A 17873-nucleotide genomic window follows, 5' to 3' on the forward strand; every position below is an offset into this window, starting at 1 on the left:
GTTTTCCTTCAGTTTCTTCCTTCCATTCTGACTACAAATTACATAGATCATTTTCCGTATAGTGTATACTGAATAGCATGATTGCATTTGTTCACCATTCCTCCCTCCTTTTCCGCACCACCTTTACCTCCACTTAAAAACAAAAAAAAAAACCGGGCTCAGTGGTAGAGTACTTCCCTTGCATGCATGAGACCCTGAGTTCGATTCCTCAGTACCACATAAATAGAAAAAGCTGGAAGTGGTAGAGTTTCACGGACTTTCTTGCCCGGGCTGGCTTTGAACTGTGATCCTCAGATCTCAGCCTCCTGAATAGCTAGGATTACAGGCATGAGCCACCGGCGCCTGGCTTCCCAGCTCAACATTTTTTTATATAAGTAATTCATTTTTCCTTTTCTGTAACCACCTGTGTAAATACTCTACCTCTTTTTTGGTTTGTTATAAGTTTCTTTCTTTTTAATTTCTAGACTTTATAAAAAGTTAAATGTTTTATTTTTGATATGTGGTGCTGAGGATTCAAACCCAGAGCCTCTTGCATGCAAGGCAAGTACTCTTCCACTGAGCCAACTTCTCAGCTCTTGTGATATGTTTTAAAAGTATTTTTCCTTCATTCCCAGGGCCTCATGTATGCTAAGTACTAGATCTTACACTAAGCTACACAACCAGGCTCATCGTGTTATTTATCTTCTGACTTGATTTTATTCTGATGTAGAAATTCTACATTTTTTTATTGCCAGTCCTGTGGCTTGAACTCAGGGCCTGGACACTGTCCCTGAGATTCTTTTGTTCAAGGCTAGCATTACTTCCAGCTTTTTTTTATGAGATACTGAGGAATTGAACCCAGGACTTCGTGCATGCTAGATAAGCACTCTACCACTAAGTCACATTTGCATCCCCAGTTCTAGACTTTTATGGAGACAAACTTTAACATTTTTTCTTTTGTCTTTTTCTTTTGACGGTCATGGGGCGTTAACTCTGCACCTGGACACTGTCCCTGAGCTCTTCAGCTCAAGGCTAGTGCTCTACCACTTGAGCCACAGTGCCACTACCTAAATTTTTTCTTATAACTTTTGAATTTTGAGCTATAGTTCAAAAGGCTATCTACATTTCAATCCTTAGTTTTCCAACCTATCCAATGGGAACAAGAAAACAGAACTATTGTGAAGGTCAAAGTGCTTTGTGAACTATAAACTGTAAATCATTAAATAGATGAAATATGATGTTATTAATTTATCTTCTGGACGAGTTGTACAGAGACTTTCATCTAGAATGACAGAATTTTCTTCTCTTTACTTTTTTTTGTTGGTCATGGGTCCGGGCTCTGTCCCTGAGCTCTTCAGCTCAAGGTGAGCGCTCTACCACTTGAGCCACAGCGCCACTTCCTGTTTTCTGGTGGTTAATTGGAGATGAGTGTCAGGGAAGTTGGGTACCTATGGCTCATGCCTGTAATCCTAGCTACTCAGGAGGTTGAGATCTGAGGATCGAGGTTCAAAGCCAGCCAGGGCAGGAAAGTCTGTGGAGACTCTTATCTCCAACAAACCACCAGAAAACCAGAAGTGGTGCTGTGGCTCAAATGGTAGAGTTCTGGCCTTGAGCTGAAGAGCTGAGGGAGAGTGCTCAAGCCCAGAATTCAGGTGCACGACCGACAAAAAAAAAAAAAAAAAAAAAAAAAAAGAAGAGTCTCACAGACTTTCCTCCTGGGGCTGGCTTTGAACCGCAATCCTCAGATCTCAGTCTCCTGAATAGCTACAATTACAGGCGTGAGCCACTGGCACCTGGAAAATGATAGAATTTTCTTTCTGCAATGTGGAAAACTAGGATGTCATTGCTCTTTTGGTTAATGTTTTCTTTGGACAATTTGCATGGGATAACTTTTTTTTCAAAATGACTTTCACAATGAGTTCACTGTGGAAATCTTGAAATATTTTTGCATATTTTAGTTTTGTTGTTCCTTGTATTTGAATCTGAAAGTTCTTGTTCTCTATTGTTTTGCTCTCATATTAGTTATTTGTACACTAATAACTGTATATGCAGATTCTACTGATGAGAGGAACTTATAATTTTGGAAAACTCAAAATTTTTGATTGACAAAATAAGGCATATTTATTGTCTTTTGTTGTTGTTGTTGGTCATGGGGCTTGAACTCTGGGCCTGGGAGCTGTCCCTCAGCTCTTCAGCTCAAGGTTAGTGCTCTAGCACTTCAGCCACAGTGCCATTTCTGGCTTTTTCTATGTGATGCTAAGGAATCAAGCCCAGCGCCTCATGCATGACAGACAAGCACTCTACCACTGAGCCACCTTCCCAGCTGGCATATTTATTAAGAAAGAAAGTGGAGGGGGCTGGGAAGGTGGCTCAGTGGTAGAGTGCTTGCCTTGCATGCATGAGGCCCTGGGTTCCATTCCTCAGCACCACATAAGCAGAAAAAGCCAGAAGTGGAGCTGTGACTCAAGTGGTAGAGTGCTAGCCTTGAGCTGAAGAGCTGAGGGACAGCGCCCAGGCCCAGAGCTCAGGCCCCATGACTGGCAAAAAAAAAAAAAAAAGTGGAGGGCTGGAATGTGGCTCAGTGGTAGAGTGCTTGCCTAGCATGCCTGAAGTCCTGGGTTCAGTTCCTTAGTACCACATAAAGAGAAAAAGCTGGGAGTGGCACTGTGGCTCAAGTGGTAGAATGCTAGCCTTGAGCAAAAGAAGGTCAGGGACAGTGTTCAGGCTCCAAGTTTAAGCCCCAGGACTGGCAAAAAAAAAATCATTTTAATATATATAAAAATCACTCATGGTGAAATGGTTAAAGGTATCTAGAACACCTTGCATTATTTGAATAATGGATGAAAAATTAGTCAAGATGCTGGGCATCAGTGATACATGCCTGAAATCCTAGCTACTCAGCTGGACAAGATCTGGAGTATCAAGGGTTCAAACCCCTGCAAGAAGTCTTTGAGACTCTATCTCCAGTTACCCAGCAAAATGCCAAGCTGGAGGCATGGCTCAAGTGGTAGAGGACTAGCTGTAACAAGGAAAGCCAAGTGACATGCGTGTGTGCACGTGCGCGCGCACACACACAAACGCAAGTGTACACACGCTGTAATTTTAGTACTTGGATAGCTGAGACAGGAAGATTACTTTGAAGGGCTACATAGTAAGACTTTTTTTTTTTTAAAGGCTGGGAATATGACTTAGTGATAGAGTGCTCGCTTAGCATGCATGAAGCCCTGGGTTTGATTCTTCAGTACTATATGAACAGAAAGAACTGGAAGTGGTGCTGTGGCTCAAGTGGTAGTGTTAGCCTTGACCAAAAGAAGCTCAGGGATAGTGCCTAGGCCCTGAGTTAACATGCCAGGACTGGAAAACAAAACAAAACAAAACCAACTAAGAAACAGATTTCAAGGGAGAAGATCTACACTTCTCAAAACTCTCCTTAGAGTCAAAGAATTAATAACCAATGTTAACTGTTTCAGATCGCATCTTCTCAGAATTCTTGCTCTGTATATGTCTATTTTGTCAAAACCAACTCTTAAGGTTTGGCAGAGTGCCTTGTCCCTAGGAGGTGCTAAATACATGTTTGTCAACAGAGTGAATGAAAGAATGAATATGATTTTCACGTAGAATGTTTAAATTTTTTTCCCCATTGGTCATGGGGCTTGAACCAGACCCATTTTGTGTGTGTGTGCCTGTCCTGGGACTTGAACTCAGGACCTTGGCCCTGACATAGAGCTCTTTTGCTCAAGGGTAATTCTATCACTTCTGGTTTTCTTTTATTCTTTTTTTTTTTTTTTTTTTTTTTTTGGGTCCAGTTGTGGGACCTGAACTCTGGGCCTGGGCGCTGTCCCTCAGCTCTTCAGCTCAAGGCTAGCACTCTCCCATTTGTGCCACAGCACCACTTCTGGCTTTTTTCTGTTTATGTGGCTCTTGAGGAATCGAGCTCAGGGCTTCATGCATGCTAGGCAAGCAAACACTCTATCACTAAGCCACATTTCCAGCCCCACTTCGGATTTTCTGTGGTGGCAATTGGAGATAAGAGTCTCAAAGTGGGGCTGGGAAGGTGGCTCAGTGGTAGAGCGCTTGCCTTGAATGCATGAGGCCCTGGGTTCGATTCCTCAGTACCATATAAGCAAAACGAAAAAAGCCGGAAGTGGCACTGTGGCTCAAGTGGTAGAGTGCTAGCCTTGAGCTGAAGAGCTGAGGGACAGCGCCCAGGCCCAGAGTTCAGGCCCCACAACTGGACCAAAAAAAAAAAAAAAAGAAAGGAAAAAAGGTCTCAAAGACATTCCTGCCTGGGTTGGCTTTGAACCATGATCCTCAGAGCTCAGCCTCCTGAGTAGCTAGGATTATAGTAGTAAGCCCACAATTGCCTGCTTCTTCTTCTTCTTCTTTTTTTTTTTTTTTGTCATGGACTCAGGGCCTGGGCACTGTCCCTGAGCTCTTTTGCTCAAGGCTAACATTCTGTCACTTTGAGCCACAGCTCCACTTGCAAAGTTTAAATTTTGATGTCCAGATATTTTTTTCTCCATTTAATGTTTTGATTCTTATCATAGCATTAAAATTAGTTTGTTGTAAAAAAAAATAAAAATAAAATAAATAAAATTAGTTTGTTGTGTCCTAGCTACTCAGGAGGCTGAGATCAGAGGATCGTGGTTCAGAGCCAGCCAGGGCAGGAAAGTTAAATCTGACTCTATCTCCAATTCACCACTTGAAAAGGGAAGTGGCTCTGTGTCTCAAGTGGTAAAGTGCTTGCCTTGAGCTGAAGAGCTCAGGGACAGAACCCAGGCTGATAGTTCAAGCCCACAACGGACCCCCCCCCAAAAAAAATGTATTTCATTTGAAGGTGATCAAGCTCATGTCTCAAGTCTAGGCCCTTATGGAATTCATAGTCCAATTTAAGAGACAGATAAGCAACAATTAATAAGATAATTGTATATATTATTACTAGGTGATAACTGTAACTGAGGCTTGTGCATATTATTATCTGAAGAGATTGAGAGGTCAGAGAACAATTACACATGTGTCAATTATTGGGAACCATGTGGAAAAAGCCAAGAAAAACACACCAAGGAGAAAAACTATTACAGCCACGCGCCAGTTTCTCATCAAGAGATGAGATCTGATGATTGAGGTTCAATGCCAGCCCTGGCAGGAAAATCTTTGAGACTCTTATTGCCAATAAACCACCAGAAAAGCTAGAAGTGGAGCTGTAGCTCAAAAAATTAAATTAAATTAAAAGGGGTCTGGATCTGTGGCTTTGTGGGTAAAGCAAACTTGTATCGAGTGGAGGTCCTGCATTCAAACTCCAGTATCACTGTTCTATTACTGAAGTACATCCCCAATCATCCCTCCTTTCCTCCCTCACTCTTCCCTTCCTTCCTTCTTCTCTCCCTCCCTTTCTCCCTTTATTTATTCCTTCCCTTCCCCCCTACCCTCTCCTCTTACTCTAGTGCCTACTCTCACTCTTGCTATGTGACCTATGGTGGTCTTCAGCTCCTGGCCGAAGTAACCTTCATGCCTCAGCCTCCCACGTAGTTAGGACCTCAGGTGTGGGACTATAATGCTTTGAAAGGCTTAACTTTAAAGAAATCAAATAGGAATATTTGTGTGTGTGTGTGTGTGTGTGTGTGTGTACGCGTGTGTGCGCGCACGCCAGTATTGGGCTTGAACACTCACTGTCCCTTAGGTTTTTTACTCAAGGTTGATGCTCTACCACTTGAGCCACAGTGCCACTTCCGGTTTCCTGGTGATTTATTGGAGATAAGAGTCTCACAGACTTTCCTGCCCAGGCTGGCTTAGAATTGCAGTCCTCAGATCTCAGGCTTCTGAGTAGCTAGGATTACAGGTGTGAACCACTGATGCCCAGCTTGCTGTACAGATATATATTTTAATTTTTTTTACATTTTTTAAATTGTGAAAATATCATACAGAGGGGTTACAATTACATGGGCAAGGCAATGAGTACATTTCTTTTTTTTTTTTTTTTGTCGGTCGTGGGGCTTGAACTCTGGGCCTGGGCGTTGTCCCTCAGCTCTTCAGCTCAAGGCGAGCGCTCTACCACTTGAACTACAGCGCCACTTCCGGTTTTCTGGTGGTTTATTGGAGATAGGAGTCTCACGGTCTCTCCTGCCCGGGCTGGCTTTGAACCGCGATCCTCAGATCTCAGCCTCCTGAGTAGCTAGGATTACAGGCGTGAGCCACCAGCGCCCGGCTATGAGTACATTTCTTATCAAGCATTGTTTCCTCCTTCTTTGTTTCCCCTTCCCATCCCTTCCCATCTCCTACCCCCCACCCCCCATGTACAGATATTTTAAGCAATACATTGTATAATATTTTTAAAAAACCTGCTTTCTTTCCTACCTTATTAGATAAAAGTTTTTTCTGTTTATATGCCCTGCCAATCTTAATATCTTTTCCATCACTGGTTCCTTTTTTAATTATCTAGTACTACTTTATCATCCTGTTCTTCTCTTGCAGCTGTTAGAAATATAACATTTTTTGAATACCTAGTTACTGGTTCACTAGAAAATTTATTCCAAGTAACAAATACTCTTTTATTCAACATAGGACCAGTTGAGTTTCTCATTTTTTTTTGTAGATGTTTGTCTATGCTGAATTCACTAGTTAGATTTTTTTGTACTTTTTTTGTGGTCCATTGTGGGGCTTGATCTCAGAGCCTAGGCATTGTCCCTGAGCTTTTTTGGCTAAGGCTAGCACTTACTACTTTGAGCCGCAGCTCTTTTTGTTGGCCATTGGAGGTAAGAGTCTCATGGACTTTTCTTGCCCCAGGCTGGTTTCAAACCTTGATTCTAATATCCTAGCCTCATGAATAGCTAGAATAACAGGCATGAGCTACCTGCCTGGCTTTGTACTTCTTTTTATTGTTGTTATAAAGGTGATGTACAAAGAGGTTACAGTTATATAAGTCAGGTAAAGAAAACATTATTTTTTGACAATGTCACCCCTTCACTTGCTAGATTTTTTATTTTTATCTTATTTGTGACACAAAACTTGTTACCTTTTGTTGCTGTTGCCATTCTTATTTGTTTTTGCTTGTATTGGGGCTTGAACTCAGGGCGTGGGCACTGCCCCTGAGCTTCTTTTGCTCAAGGCTAGCAGTCTACCACTTGTCTTCTCAGCCACTACTGCCTTTCTGTTTATGTATTACTAAAGAATTGAAGTAGGGCATCAATGCATGATAAGCAAGCACTCTACCACTAGACCACATTCCCAGCCCACAACCTAAATTTTTGTGTTACGGTTTTTCCCCTGACCGAGGACTTCATGGATTCCGTTTATATAGCAAACATTATACTTATTCTAAAGGGCTAATATACTTTTTTTTTTTTTTGTCGGTTGTACGGCTTGAACTCTGGGCCTGGGCACTAGTGGTCCCTCAGCTCTTCAGCTTAGGTGAGCTCTACCACTTGGGCTACAGGGCCACTTCCGGTTTTCTGGTAATTTATTGGAGATACGAGTCTCACAGACTTTCCTGCCTAGGCTGGCTTTGAAGTGGGATCCTCGATCTCAGCCTCCTGTTTGCCTAGGATTACAGGTGGGAGCCACCATCACCTGGCTGTACTTTTTTTGTTGTCAGTTGTAGGGCTTGAACTCTGGGCCTGGATGCTATCCCTGCACTCTTCAGTTCAAGGCCAGTGCTCTACCACTTGAGCCACAGTGCCACTTCTGGTTTTCTAGTGGTTTCTTGGAGATAAGCCTCTCATGGAGTTTCCTGCCCAGGCTGGCATTGAACTGCAATCCTCAGATTTCAGCCTCCTGAGTAGCTAGGATTATAGGTATGAGCCACCAGTGCATGGCTATAAATAAATAAATATATATATATATATTTACTGTTATAAAGGTGATATACAGAGGGGTTACAGTTACATAAATCAGGTGAGAAATACATTTCTTTTAGGACAAGGTCACCCCTTCTCTCTCTCTCCCAGTTTTTCCCTTCCATCTCTACCCACAAGTTGTATTGTTCATTTTCAACATAGAGCTAATACATTTCAAAAACTAGCTTTTGATCTATCTGGCACTAGTATATGCTATTGTGTATGTCCGTAGCTAATTAATTAGATGAATCCAATTTTTATGCTAGAATGCCTTTGGTTTGAATGGAAACTGCAACTTATTATTTCACAGCAGGATGGCAGACTCAGCAGTATTGCTTTTATTTCCAATTATGCATTCATCCTGAAATGTGACTGTATTTGTTGTTTTGGTCCATAGAAAGGATAGCAGCTGAGCAGACCTGTCATGTAGATTTGCCATGAGTTTGGTCTTGATGCACTGCTAATGTACTTGTCAGTGCTCCTATTCTAGAAAGCAAATGGCCAGATTTAAGGTCTATATATTAGTCAAAATGAATTCTTATTTTATTTTGGATTAGTTAGGGACTTTTTTTTTTTCATTCTTGAGATAGAACTTGGGGACTCACTTGTTAGAGAATTATTTTATGAAAGAAAGAACCGGGTGCCGGTGGCTCACGCCTGTAATCCTAGCTACTCAGGATGCTGAGATCTGAGGATCTCAGCCAGGGCAGGAAAGTCCGTGAGACTCTTATCTCCAATAAACCACTAGAAAACTGGAAATGGCGATGTGGCTCAAGCGGTAGAGCGCTCGCCTTGAGCTGAAGAGTTCAGGGACAGCGCCCACACCCAGAGTTCAAGCCCCACAATGGACCAAAAAAAAAAACAAAAAAAAAAAAAAAAGAAAGGAAAAAATTATTGGATATTAGCATATTTTGGTTGCATTTTTTCTATTCTGAATTTCTAGGATATAAAAGTCCACTGAAATCTCAGTAGGCCATTTTTTTCCACTTTGTGACTCTTCATTACTAATTGTACACACTTGATTTCATATTTGGATAGATGTTGAAGAGTTTTATTCTGACTGCTATTCTGCATGTGTGAAAATGCTATCATCGTTGTTTTTGTGAAATGACGGAATAAAAAACTAACACTTAACATTAGAATTGAAAAGAAAGAATGTTTGGGAATTGGAATACTTAACTTTTCCTGTCAGTTTGCCATTCATTCCTTAGAGAGTCTGAATCAGTGTTCATTTTTATGTCTGTAGGGATTAAATGATGAAAGAGGTTGATTGCATGATCGTAATTTTTTAGTCTTTCTGTTCAATGAGAGTAGAGAATAGTAGTAGCTTTCTGTAGCCAATTTGCAAATATTTTTCCATAGAACTGTAGCTATGGTTCTGAAAGTTGTATGTTACAGTAGAAAGTGCTTAGATTTGGAAACTATCAGATTTGAATTCCAAGGCTGTCACAGTAAAACTTAATATCTGAGGGTCTTCATATTTTCTTTTCATTGGAGATGATAGGAACTACTTTTGCAGAGTTGTCACAAAGATTAAAGAGAACATACATACAAAACTTGGGAGAATGCTAGGGCCACAGTAAATGTGGCTATAGTTATTATTTCTAGTACTTCAGATAAGATTTTGATCTGAATGTCCTAAAAGTTTCCTTGATACTCTGGAAAATGATTGTGGAATTCCCAATTTATTTTATTCTATTATACTGGGGCTTGAACTCAGGACCTGGGCACTCACTGTCCATTAGCTGTTTTGGTCAAGGCTAGCACCCTACCAACCTGAGCCACAGCTCTACTTCCAGCTTTTTGCTAATGAATTGGAGACAGTTTCTTTTTCTTTTTCCTTCCTTCCTTCCTTCCTTCCTTCCTTCCTTCCTTCCTTCCTTCCTTCCTTCCTTCCTTCCTTCCCTCCTACTCTCCCCCCTCCCTCCCTCCTTCCCTCCCTCCCTCCCTCCCTCCCTCCCTCCCTCCCTCCCTCCCTCCCTTCTTTCTTTCCTTCCTTCCTTCCTTCCTTCCTTTCTTTCTTTCTTTCTTTCTTTCTTTCTTTCTTTTTTCTTTCTTTCTTTTTCTTTCTTTCTTTCTTCCTTCCTTCCTTCCTTCCTTCCTTCCTTCCTTCCTTCCTTCCTTCCTTCCTTCCTTCCTTTCTTTCTTCTTCTTTCTTTCTTTCTTTCTTTCTTTCTTTCTTTCTTTCTTTCTTTCTTTCTTTCTTTCTTTCTTTCTTTCTTTCTTTCTTTCTTTCTTTCTTTCTCTTTCTTTCTCTTTTTTTGCCAGTCCTGGGCCTGGCAAAAACTCAGGGCCTGGGCACTCACTGTACCTAAGCTCCTTTTGCTCAAGGCTAGTTAGCACTGTACAACTTGAGCCACAGTACAACTTCCAGCTTTTTCTGCTTATGTGATACTGGGGAATTGAATTCAGGGCTTCAAGCATGCTAGGCAAGCACTCTACCACTAAGCCACATTCCCAGTCCTGAGAAAGTATTTTGACTTCCCTGCCTGGGCTGGCTATGAACTTCAGCTTTCAGCCTCCTAAGTAGGTAGGACAGGCATTAGTCACTGGCAAATTCCCACTTTTGAGAGGTAAAATATAAAATATATAATGTTAGATATATAATAATTAGTTCATTAGCTGCTGTTATTTTTTTGGGGGGGGGATCATGGAGCCTGAACTCTGGCCTGGGCCTGGGTGCTGTCCCTCAGCTCTTCAGCTTGAGGCTAGTGCTCTACCACTTGAGCCACAGCACCACTTCCAGCTTTTGCTGCTTATGTGGTGCTCAGGTATTGAACCTATGGCCTCATACATGCAAGGCAAGCATTCTACCACTGAGCCACATTCCCAGCCTTAGTTTTTTTTTTCTTCTTGTTGTTGATCCTGGGGCTTGAACTCTGGGCCTGGGTGCTCTTCAGCTCAAGGCTAGTGTTCTACCAATCAAACCACATTGCCACTTCCAGTTATCTGGTGGTTTATTGGAGATAGTCTCATGGACTTTCATGCCCAGGCTAGCTTTGAACTGTGATCCTCAGATCTCAGCCTCCTGAATAGCTAGGCTTACAGGCATGAGCTGCAGGCACAGGGCTCAAATTACTTTCTATAATCAAAGCTTTTAATTGTTTATTCTTTGTATAAGACAAGTCAACTCCAATATATATAAACATTTTAGAAAAGAAACTTGTTTAAGTAGAAAAGAAAAAGTTTTGATCACATCTAAGTTTATAAATACTGGAATTGAAAATACAGTTAATTAAAAAAATCATTTATGGCATTGTAATCCACATTAGTTCTGATATTTTTGAAAGACCATTACAGGCTATTTTGTTTAAAAACAAAAATGATTAAGCTTTTCTAACATTGTTTCTCAATGGGGGCAGTATTGGCATTTAGGGAAGGACAATTCTTTGTTGTGTAGGACTATTTTGTGCATTGTAGAATATTTGGCTTCATTGGTTTCTGCCCACTAAAATACCAGTATTGCCCACACCCTCAACATTATGAATTCTTCCTGACAAATCCCCATCTTCCGGCTGAATTTTCACATGTTCCTACTAAAAACGCAGTCGAACTTGGCCTCATTTCCCTTTCCCTCCCTCCCTTCCTCCCACCCTCCCTTCCCTTCCTTTCTTCCTTCCTTCCCTCCTTCCCTCCCTCCTTCCCTCCTTTATTATTCCTATTTGATCAACTTGCCCTTGGAGCAAGTAGATTCTTTTGAGCTAAAATTGCATTATTTTCTTTCCTTCTTTCTTTCTTTCTCTCTCCTTTCCTTCCTTCCTACTTTCTTCCTTCCTTCCTTCCTTCCTTTCTTTCTTTCTTTCTTTCTTTCTTTCTTTCTTTCTTTCTTTCTTTCTTTCTTTCTTTCTTTCTTTCTTTCTCTTTCTTTCTTTCTTTCTTTCTTTCTTTCTTTCTTTCTTTCTTTCTCTTTCTTTCTTTCTTTCGTGATTAATTGGAGATAAGAGTCTCATGGACTTTCCTGCCCAAGCTGGCTTTGAACTGTGATCTACAGATCTCAGCCTCCTGAGTAGCTAGGATTACAGGTGTGAGCCTCCAGTGCCTGGCTTCTTTTATCTTTCTACTAAGTATTGGTTAGACTGGGAAGTTGGCTCAGTGATAGAGTGCTTGCCTTGCATGCATGAGGCCCTGGGTTGGATTCCTCAGCACCAGATAAGCAGAAAAAAAAAGCCGGAAGTGGCGCTGTAGTTCAAGTGGTAGAGCGCTAGCTTGAGCTGAAGAGCTGAGGGACAGCACCCAGGCCCAGAGTTCAGGCCCCATGACTGGCAAAAATCAAAACAAAAAAACAAAACACAGTACTTATATTTTAAAATGTTTACCTTGAGGAGCATTTTCAGTTTCAAAAGATAATATTCCATAAATAAGAACTATAGGCAATTCAGAGAAAGAAGCACCTTAAAATCTTTTTTTTTTTGGGGGGTCCGGTCGTGGGGCCTGAACTCTGGGCCTGGGTGCTGTCCCTCAGCTCTTCAACTCAAGGCTAGTGCTCTACCACTTGAACCACAGCCCCACTTCTGGCTTTTTTCTTTTTTTGCTTATGTGGTGCCGAGGAATCGAACCCAGGGCCTCAGGCATGCAAGGCAAGCGCTCTACCACTGAGCCACCTTCCCAGCCCCTTAAAATCTTATATATTTTATTCCTCTTTCATTTCTCTCTCTCTCTCTCTCTCTCTCTCTCTCTCTCTCTCTCTCTCTCTCTCTCTCTCTCTCTCTCTCTCTCTCTCTCTCTCTCCCTCTCTCTCTGTGTCGGTACTGGGGCTTTTTGTTCAGGGCTTCGCTTACTCACTCATGGCTGGTACCCTACCAGTTCAGCAATGCTTCAGTCCAAAATTCCAATATTTCAATGTATTTTCTGATTTTCTTTTTGTAGGTAGGGATTAAACCTAGGCCTTGGGGCTGCCATAGACCAAGCCTCCATCCCTTTTTGCTCTAGGTTTTTTTTAGATTGGGTCTTGCTTTTTGCCATGCTAGTCTAGGACTATGATCCTCCTATTTGTGCTTCCTGCTTAGCTGGGTTACGTGATTGAACCGTTGTGCTTTTATTTGTTGAGATGGGGGAATCTTGTTAACTACTTGCCCAATTTGGCCTTGAATGTTGATCCTCCCAATGTTTACTTTCTAAGTAGCTGGTATTATAGGTGTGAGCCATCTTACCTGGCTACTTTCTGCTTTTAAAATTAGTCTCTTTCAGATTTTAAAAGGTAGGGCGTGGCTTTAAAGTATGTTCATATATACCTTTTCTGCCTTTTATGGTTAATTAAAATTTGCTTGATTGGCGTAGTGGAGCACACATGTAATCTTAGCACTCAAGACTAAGGCAAGGGCATTTCACATTTGAGGCCAGACTGGGCTATATAACAAGACCCTGTTTGAAATAAAATATTGTTAGATTAATTGATTTTAGCTTGGTTTATTTCACTTAAAACATGGTTATTTAGTATGCTGGCTACGGGAACAGAAGGTGTGGTTTGGAAATTTTTCCTTGCTCAACTCTTCTCCAAATGTATTAACAAAGTTCCTTATTACCATGAAGGGCCTGTACTTTCTACAACGCATCCCAGTTGTCTAGTAATTAGTATTACTGTGGCATGGAAGAGGGATTCCACACTAAATACTGGTGTTTCATGTAAGCTTTTTTATATTTGACTTGAGTCAGTTGTGTTGTCTAAAAATTTCTATAGTACTTTTGAGGTTTTAGCCTAAGATATAAATATTCCTTGGGCAAAAAAAAAAAAACTATATGAACCACTGCATAATAAAAGTTTGAGCATCCTGAGGCTTGGCTTGCATACTGGGCTGCTATTTATTTGCCAAATTGCTTTCAACTTTCTTGGCATAAACATGCTACATAGCTGATGTATTAGCAAAGACTTTTTTTCTTCCCCCTTCCTGTGGTTCTGGGGATCAAACACAGAACCCTGTACATGCCAGACAAGCACTTTTCCACTGAGCTGTATCCCCAGCTAACTTGGTAATTAAAAACAAAAAAAAAAAACAACAAAAAACAAAGCAAACAAAAAACCCTGCCGGGTGCTGGTTCACCATACCTATAACCCTAGCTACTCAGGAATCTGAGATCCAAGGTTCATAGTGAGAAGCCAGCTTGGGCAAGAAAGTCCATGAGATTCTTTTTTTTTTTTGGGTCCGGTCATGGGGCCTGAACTCTGGGCCTGGGCGCTGTCCCTCAGCTCTTCAGCTCAAGGCGAGCTCTCTACCACTTGAGCCACAGCGCCACTTCCGGCTTTTTTCTTTTTGCTTATGTGGTGCTGAGGAATCGAACCCAGGGCCTCGAGCATGCAAGGCAAGCGCTCTACCACTGAGCCACCTTCCCAGCCCCCATGAGATTCTTAAAGTACTCAGACAAAGCAGAAAGTAGAGCTGTAGTCCAGTGATAGAGTACTAGCCTTGAGCAAAAAAAAAACCCAAAAAACAAAAATCTCAGTGACAGTGCCCAGGCCCTGAGTTCAAGAACCAGAACCAGCACAAAGGAATGAATGAATGAATAAATAAATAAGTAAAATTAAGAGGTGCAGATATTGCTCAATTGGTAAGTATGAGTCACTGAGTTCAATCTCAGTACTATAACAAACTCACAAACAAATTCAATATAGGAGCTGGGTGCTAGTGGCTCATACCTGTAATCCTAGACACACTGGAGGCTGAAATCTGAGGATCTCGGTTCAAAGCCTGCCCAGACAGTAGAAAGTAGAAAAAAAGTAGAAGTGGAGCTGTGGCTCAAAGTGGGTAGAGTGTTAGCCTTGAGCACAAAAGCTCAGGGATACCTCCCAGGTCCTGAATTCAAGCCCTACCACTGATTTTAAAAAAATCCTAAATATAGGAAAGATTATAATAAATAGTAGCCAGAGTCAACAAGTATTAATTATGAAAAGAAAGAAAAAGAAAAACCTGATGTTGGTGGCTCACACCCATAATTCTAGATACTGAGGAGGCTGAAAATGGAAGGTTTGAGGCCAGCTCAGGCAGAAAAGTTTGTAAGATCCCTTCTCAACCTTTAGCTGGGTGTAGTGCCATGTTCTTGTCATCTTAAACTATGAGCAAATCTGAGATAGGAAGGATTACAATTTCAATTCAAATTGGACTGAAAGAATAAGATTCTATCTCAACAGAAGGAAGGTGGGTGTGTACCTGTCATTCCAGTTATGACAAGAAGCCTAAAATAGGCAGATTGTAATTCAAGTGTACACCTAGAAAGGAAGTAAGACTCTCTTAAAAATGACCAGGATGCCAGGCACTGGTGGCTCACTCCTGTAATCTTAGCTACTCAGGAGGCTAAGATCTGAGGATCACAGTTCAAAGCCAGCCCGGGCAGGAAAAGCCATGAGACTCTTACCTCCAATTAACCACAGAAAACCAGAAGTGGTGCTGTGGCTCAAGTGGTAAAGTGCTCACCTTCAGCTGAGGAGCTGTGGGATAGCTCCCAGGCCCAGAGTTCAAGCCCCACAGTGGACACACACACACACACAAAGAAATATAGTAGGGTGTGATGATAGATGTCTGTAATCCCAGCACTTACTAGGTAGAGGCAGGAGAGTCAACGGTTGGTCTACATATCAAGGCCCTGTCAAGAAGGTGCTGGGCACCAGGGGCTCACACAATCCTAGCTACACAGAAGGCTGAGATCTGAGGATTGTGGTTTGAAGCCAGGCAGGAAAGTCCATGAGCTGCTCATGTCTAATTAATCACCCAAAAGCTGGAAATGGAGCTGTGGCTCAAATAGTATAGTGCTAGCCTTGAGCAAAAAAGTATGTATGTATGCATATATGTGTGTATATGTATCTCAAACAAAGAAAAGCAATGAAAAACCTGTAGATGACAAACCTGGAAAATCAGAGAAAACTATTTCCTATATATTGAGTTTCAATTTAGTATGGCTTATTTTTTTGCTAGTTTCTCCTTGTTTTTCTCCCAGTTTTTCTCCCAGTTACAATCAGTGTGGCTTTCCTCTTCATTTAAGTCTCTAGCCTCTTTTCTACCCCAATGACTTGCTTAACTCCTTAAAAGTGGCATGACACTGAACAAGTAATAACGAAATGGAAAGATCTTGAGCTTTGGTGCCAGATGGAGCTTACTTTTCATTCAGGCTTTACCACCTGTGAATACTTAAACAGGTACTTACCTTCCTGATCTTCTGCCTTTTCTGTAAAATGGAGAGAATGTCTACCTTGGACCTATGTATTGAGGGTAAAATGAAAAAATGTTAATAAAATTCCTATGCTTAAAAAATAAGCAATTAGGAAGTGGCACTGTGGCTCAAGTGGTAGAATGCTAGCCTTGAAATGCTGAGGGACAGCGCCCAGGCCAGAGTTCGAGCCCCAGGACCGACTGACAAAAACAAAAACCAAAAACAAAAAAGCAATCTTCTGCTCTTCTGCTGTAGAGTACCATGAGCTCAGACAGTACTTAAGAATCACTGTGGAGCTTAGTTAAATTTCCAGGCCTCATCTCAAAAGAGATTCTGATTTAGTAGGTCAAGCATGAGAGACAGACCTGTTTTTAAACAAGCTTCTCAGGTAATTTTAAAGCAGATGATCAACAGACATGATTTTAAGAAGTGTACTCCCTTAGTTCCAAGTCTAATTTTATTACTAAATAGAATAAAGCATTTACTCAGAAAGTTTTCACTGTCTCAGTCTTGTGTTTTCTCAAACATAAAATGAATGACTTGGGGTTGGGAAGGTGGCTCAGTGCTTACCTTGCTTGCATGAGGCCCTGGGTTCTATTCCTCAGCACCACATAAGCAGAAAAAACCAGAAGTGGCCCTGTGGCTCAAGTGGTAGAGCACTAATCTTGAGCTGAAGAGCTGAGGGACAGCACCCAGGCCCAGAGTTCAAGCCCCACAACCAACAAAAAAAAGAAGAAAAAAAAAGGACTTTCCTTGATAATCTCTACTTGATATAAAATTTAAAAGTCTTGGGGCTGGGAAGGTGGCTCAGTGGTAGAGCGCTTGCCTTGCATGCATGAGGCCCTGGGTTTGATTCCTCAGCACCACATAAGCAAAAAGAAAAAAACTGGAAGTGGCACTGTGGCTCAAGTGGTAGAGCGCTAGCTTTGAGCTGAAGAGCTGAGGGACAGCGCCCAGGCCCAGAGTTCAGGCCCACGACTGGACCGAAAAAAATTTAAAAAAAAATTAAAAGTCTTGTCTTATATGCTAATGTTTCATATTTTAGGATCTGGTAATGGCTTCATAGAAGTACTTGAATTTGTTGTTGTTGTTGTTGTTGTTGTTGGTCGTGGGGCTTGAACTTTGGGCATGGGCGCTGTCCCTGCTCTCTTCAACTCAAGGTGAGAGCTCTACTGCTTGAGCCACAGTGCCACTTCAGTTTTCTAGTGTTTTATTGGAGATAAGAAGTCTCATGGACTTTCCTGCCTGGGCTGGCTTTGAACCACAATCCTCAGATCTCAGCCTCCTGAGCAGCTAGGATTACAGGCGCCCAGCTGTTTGTTTGTTACCTCTCTTGGATAAGTGGGATGACAGATGCTGACCATCACAATTTGCTTATAGATTGAGATAGAGTTGCCAAAATTTTGACCTGGCTGGCTTCAATGACATTTCTTTTGTTGTTGTTGGTTGTGGGGCCTGAACTCTGGGCCTGGGCGCTGTCCCTCAGCTCTTCAGCTCAAGGCTAGCACTCTACCACTTGAGCCTCAGCCCCCCTTCCGGCTTTTTCTGCTTATGTGGTGCTGAGGAATCGAACCCAGGGCCTCATGCATGCAAGGCAAGTACTCTACCACTGAGCCACCTTCCCAGTCCCTCAATGACATTTCTTATCTCTACTTCTTGAGAGCTGGTATGACAATATAAGTCACTGTGGTCTTAAAATGTCAAATTAAGGGGCTGCGAAGTAGCCTGTACCCATGTTCTTATACTGTGTTTCCTACATAAATGGTTCATAAATGGCGTATATACATATATACATATGATATGTATATCAACTATAGTTGATAGTTGTATCATATGTATGTATATATACTATATATATGTTTTAAGTATATCAGTGCTGTTTTTGAAAGTAAAGACAAAGTTTTTTAGGTCTGAAAATCAGGA

The 17873-nt window shown here is 41.6% G+C and overlaps 1 protein-coding gene across 4 annotated transcripts in view; it reads left to right on the forward strand.

Moving 5' to 3' along the window:
* Positions 1-17873, forward strand: part of LOC138803403 (dual specificity testis-specific protein kinase 2) — a 117589-nt gene that overhangs the window by 8427 nt on the left and 91289 nt on the right. The gene's annotated exons all lie outside the window — the stretch shown is intronic.

The sequence above is a fragment of the Dipodomys merriami genome, unplaced genomic scaffold (genome assembly GCF_024711535.1).
Source record: "Dipodomys merriami isolate MVZ:Mamm:240054 unplaced genomic scaffold, mDipMer1.0.p SCAF_34, whole genome shotgun sequence".
In the NCBI taxonomy this organism is placed as follows: domain Eukaryota; kingdom Metazoa; phylum Chordata; class Mammalia; order Rodentia; family Heteromyidae; genus Dipodomys; species Dipodomys merriami.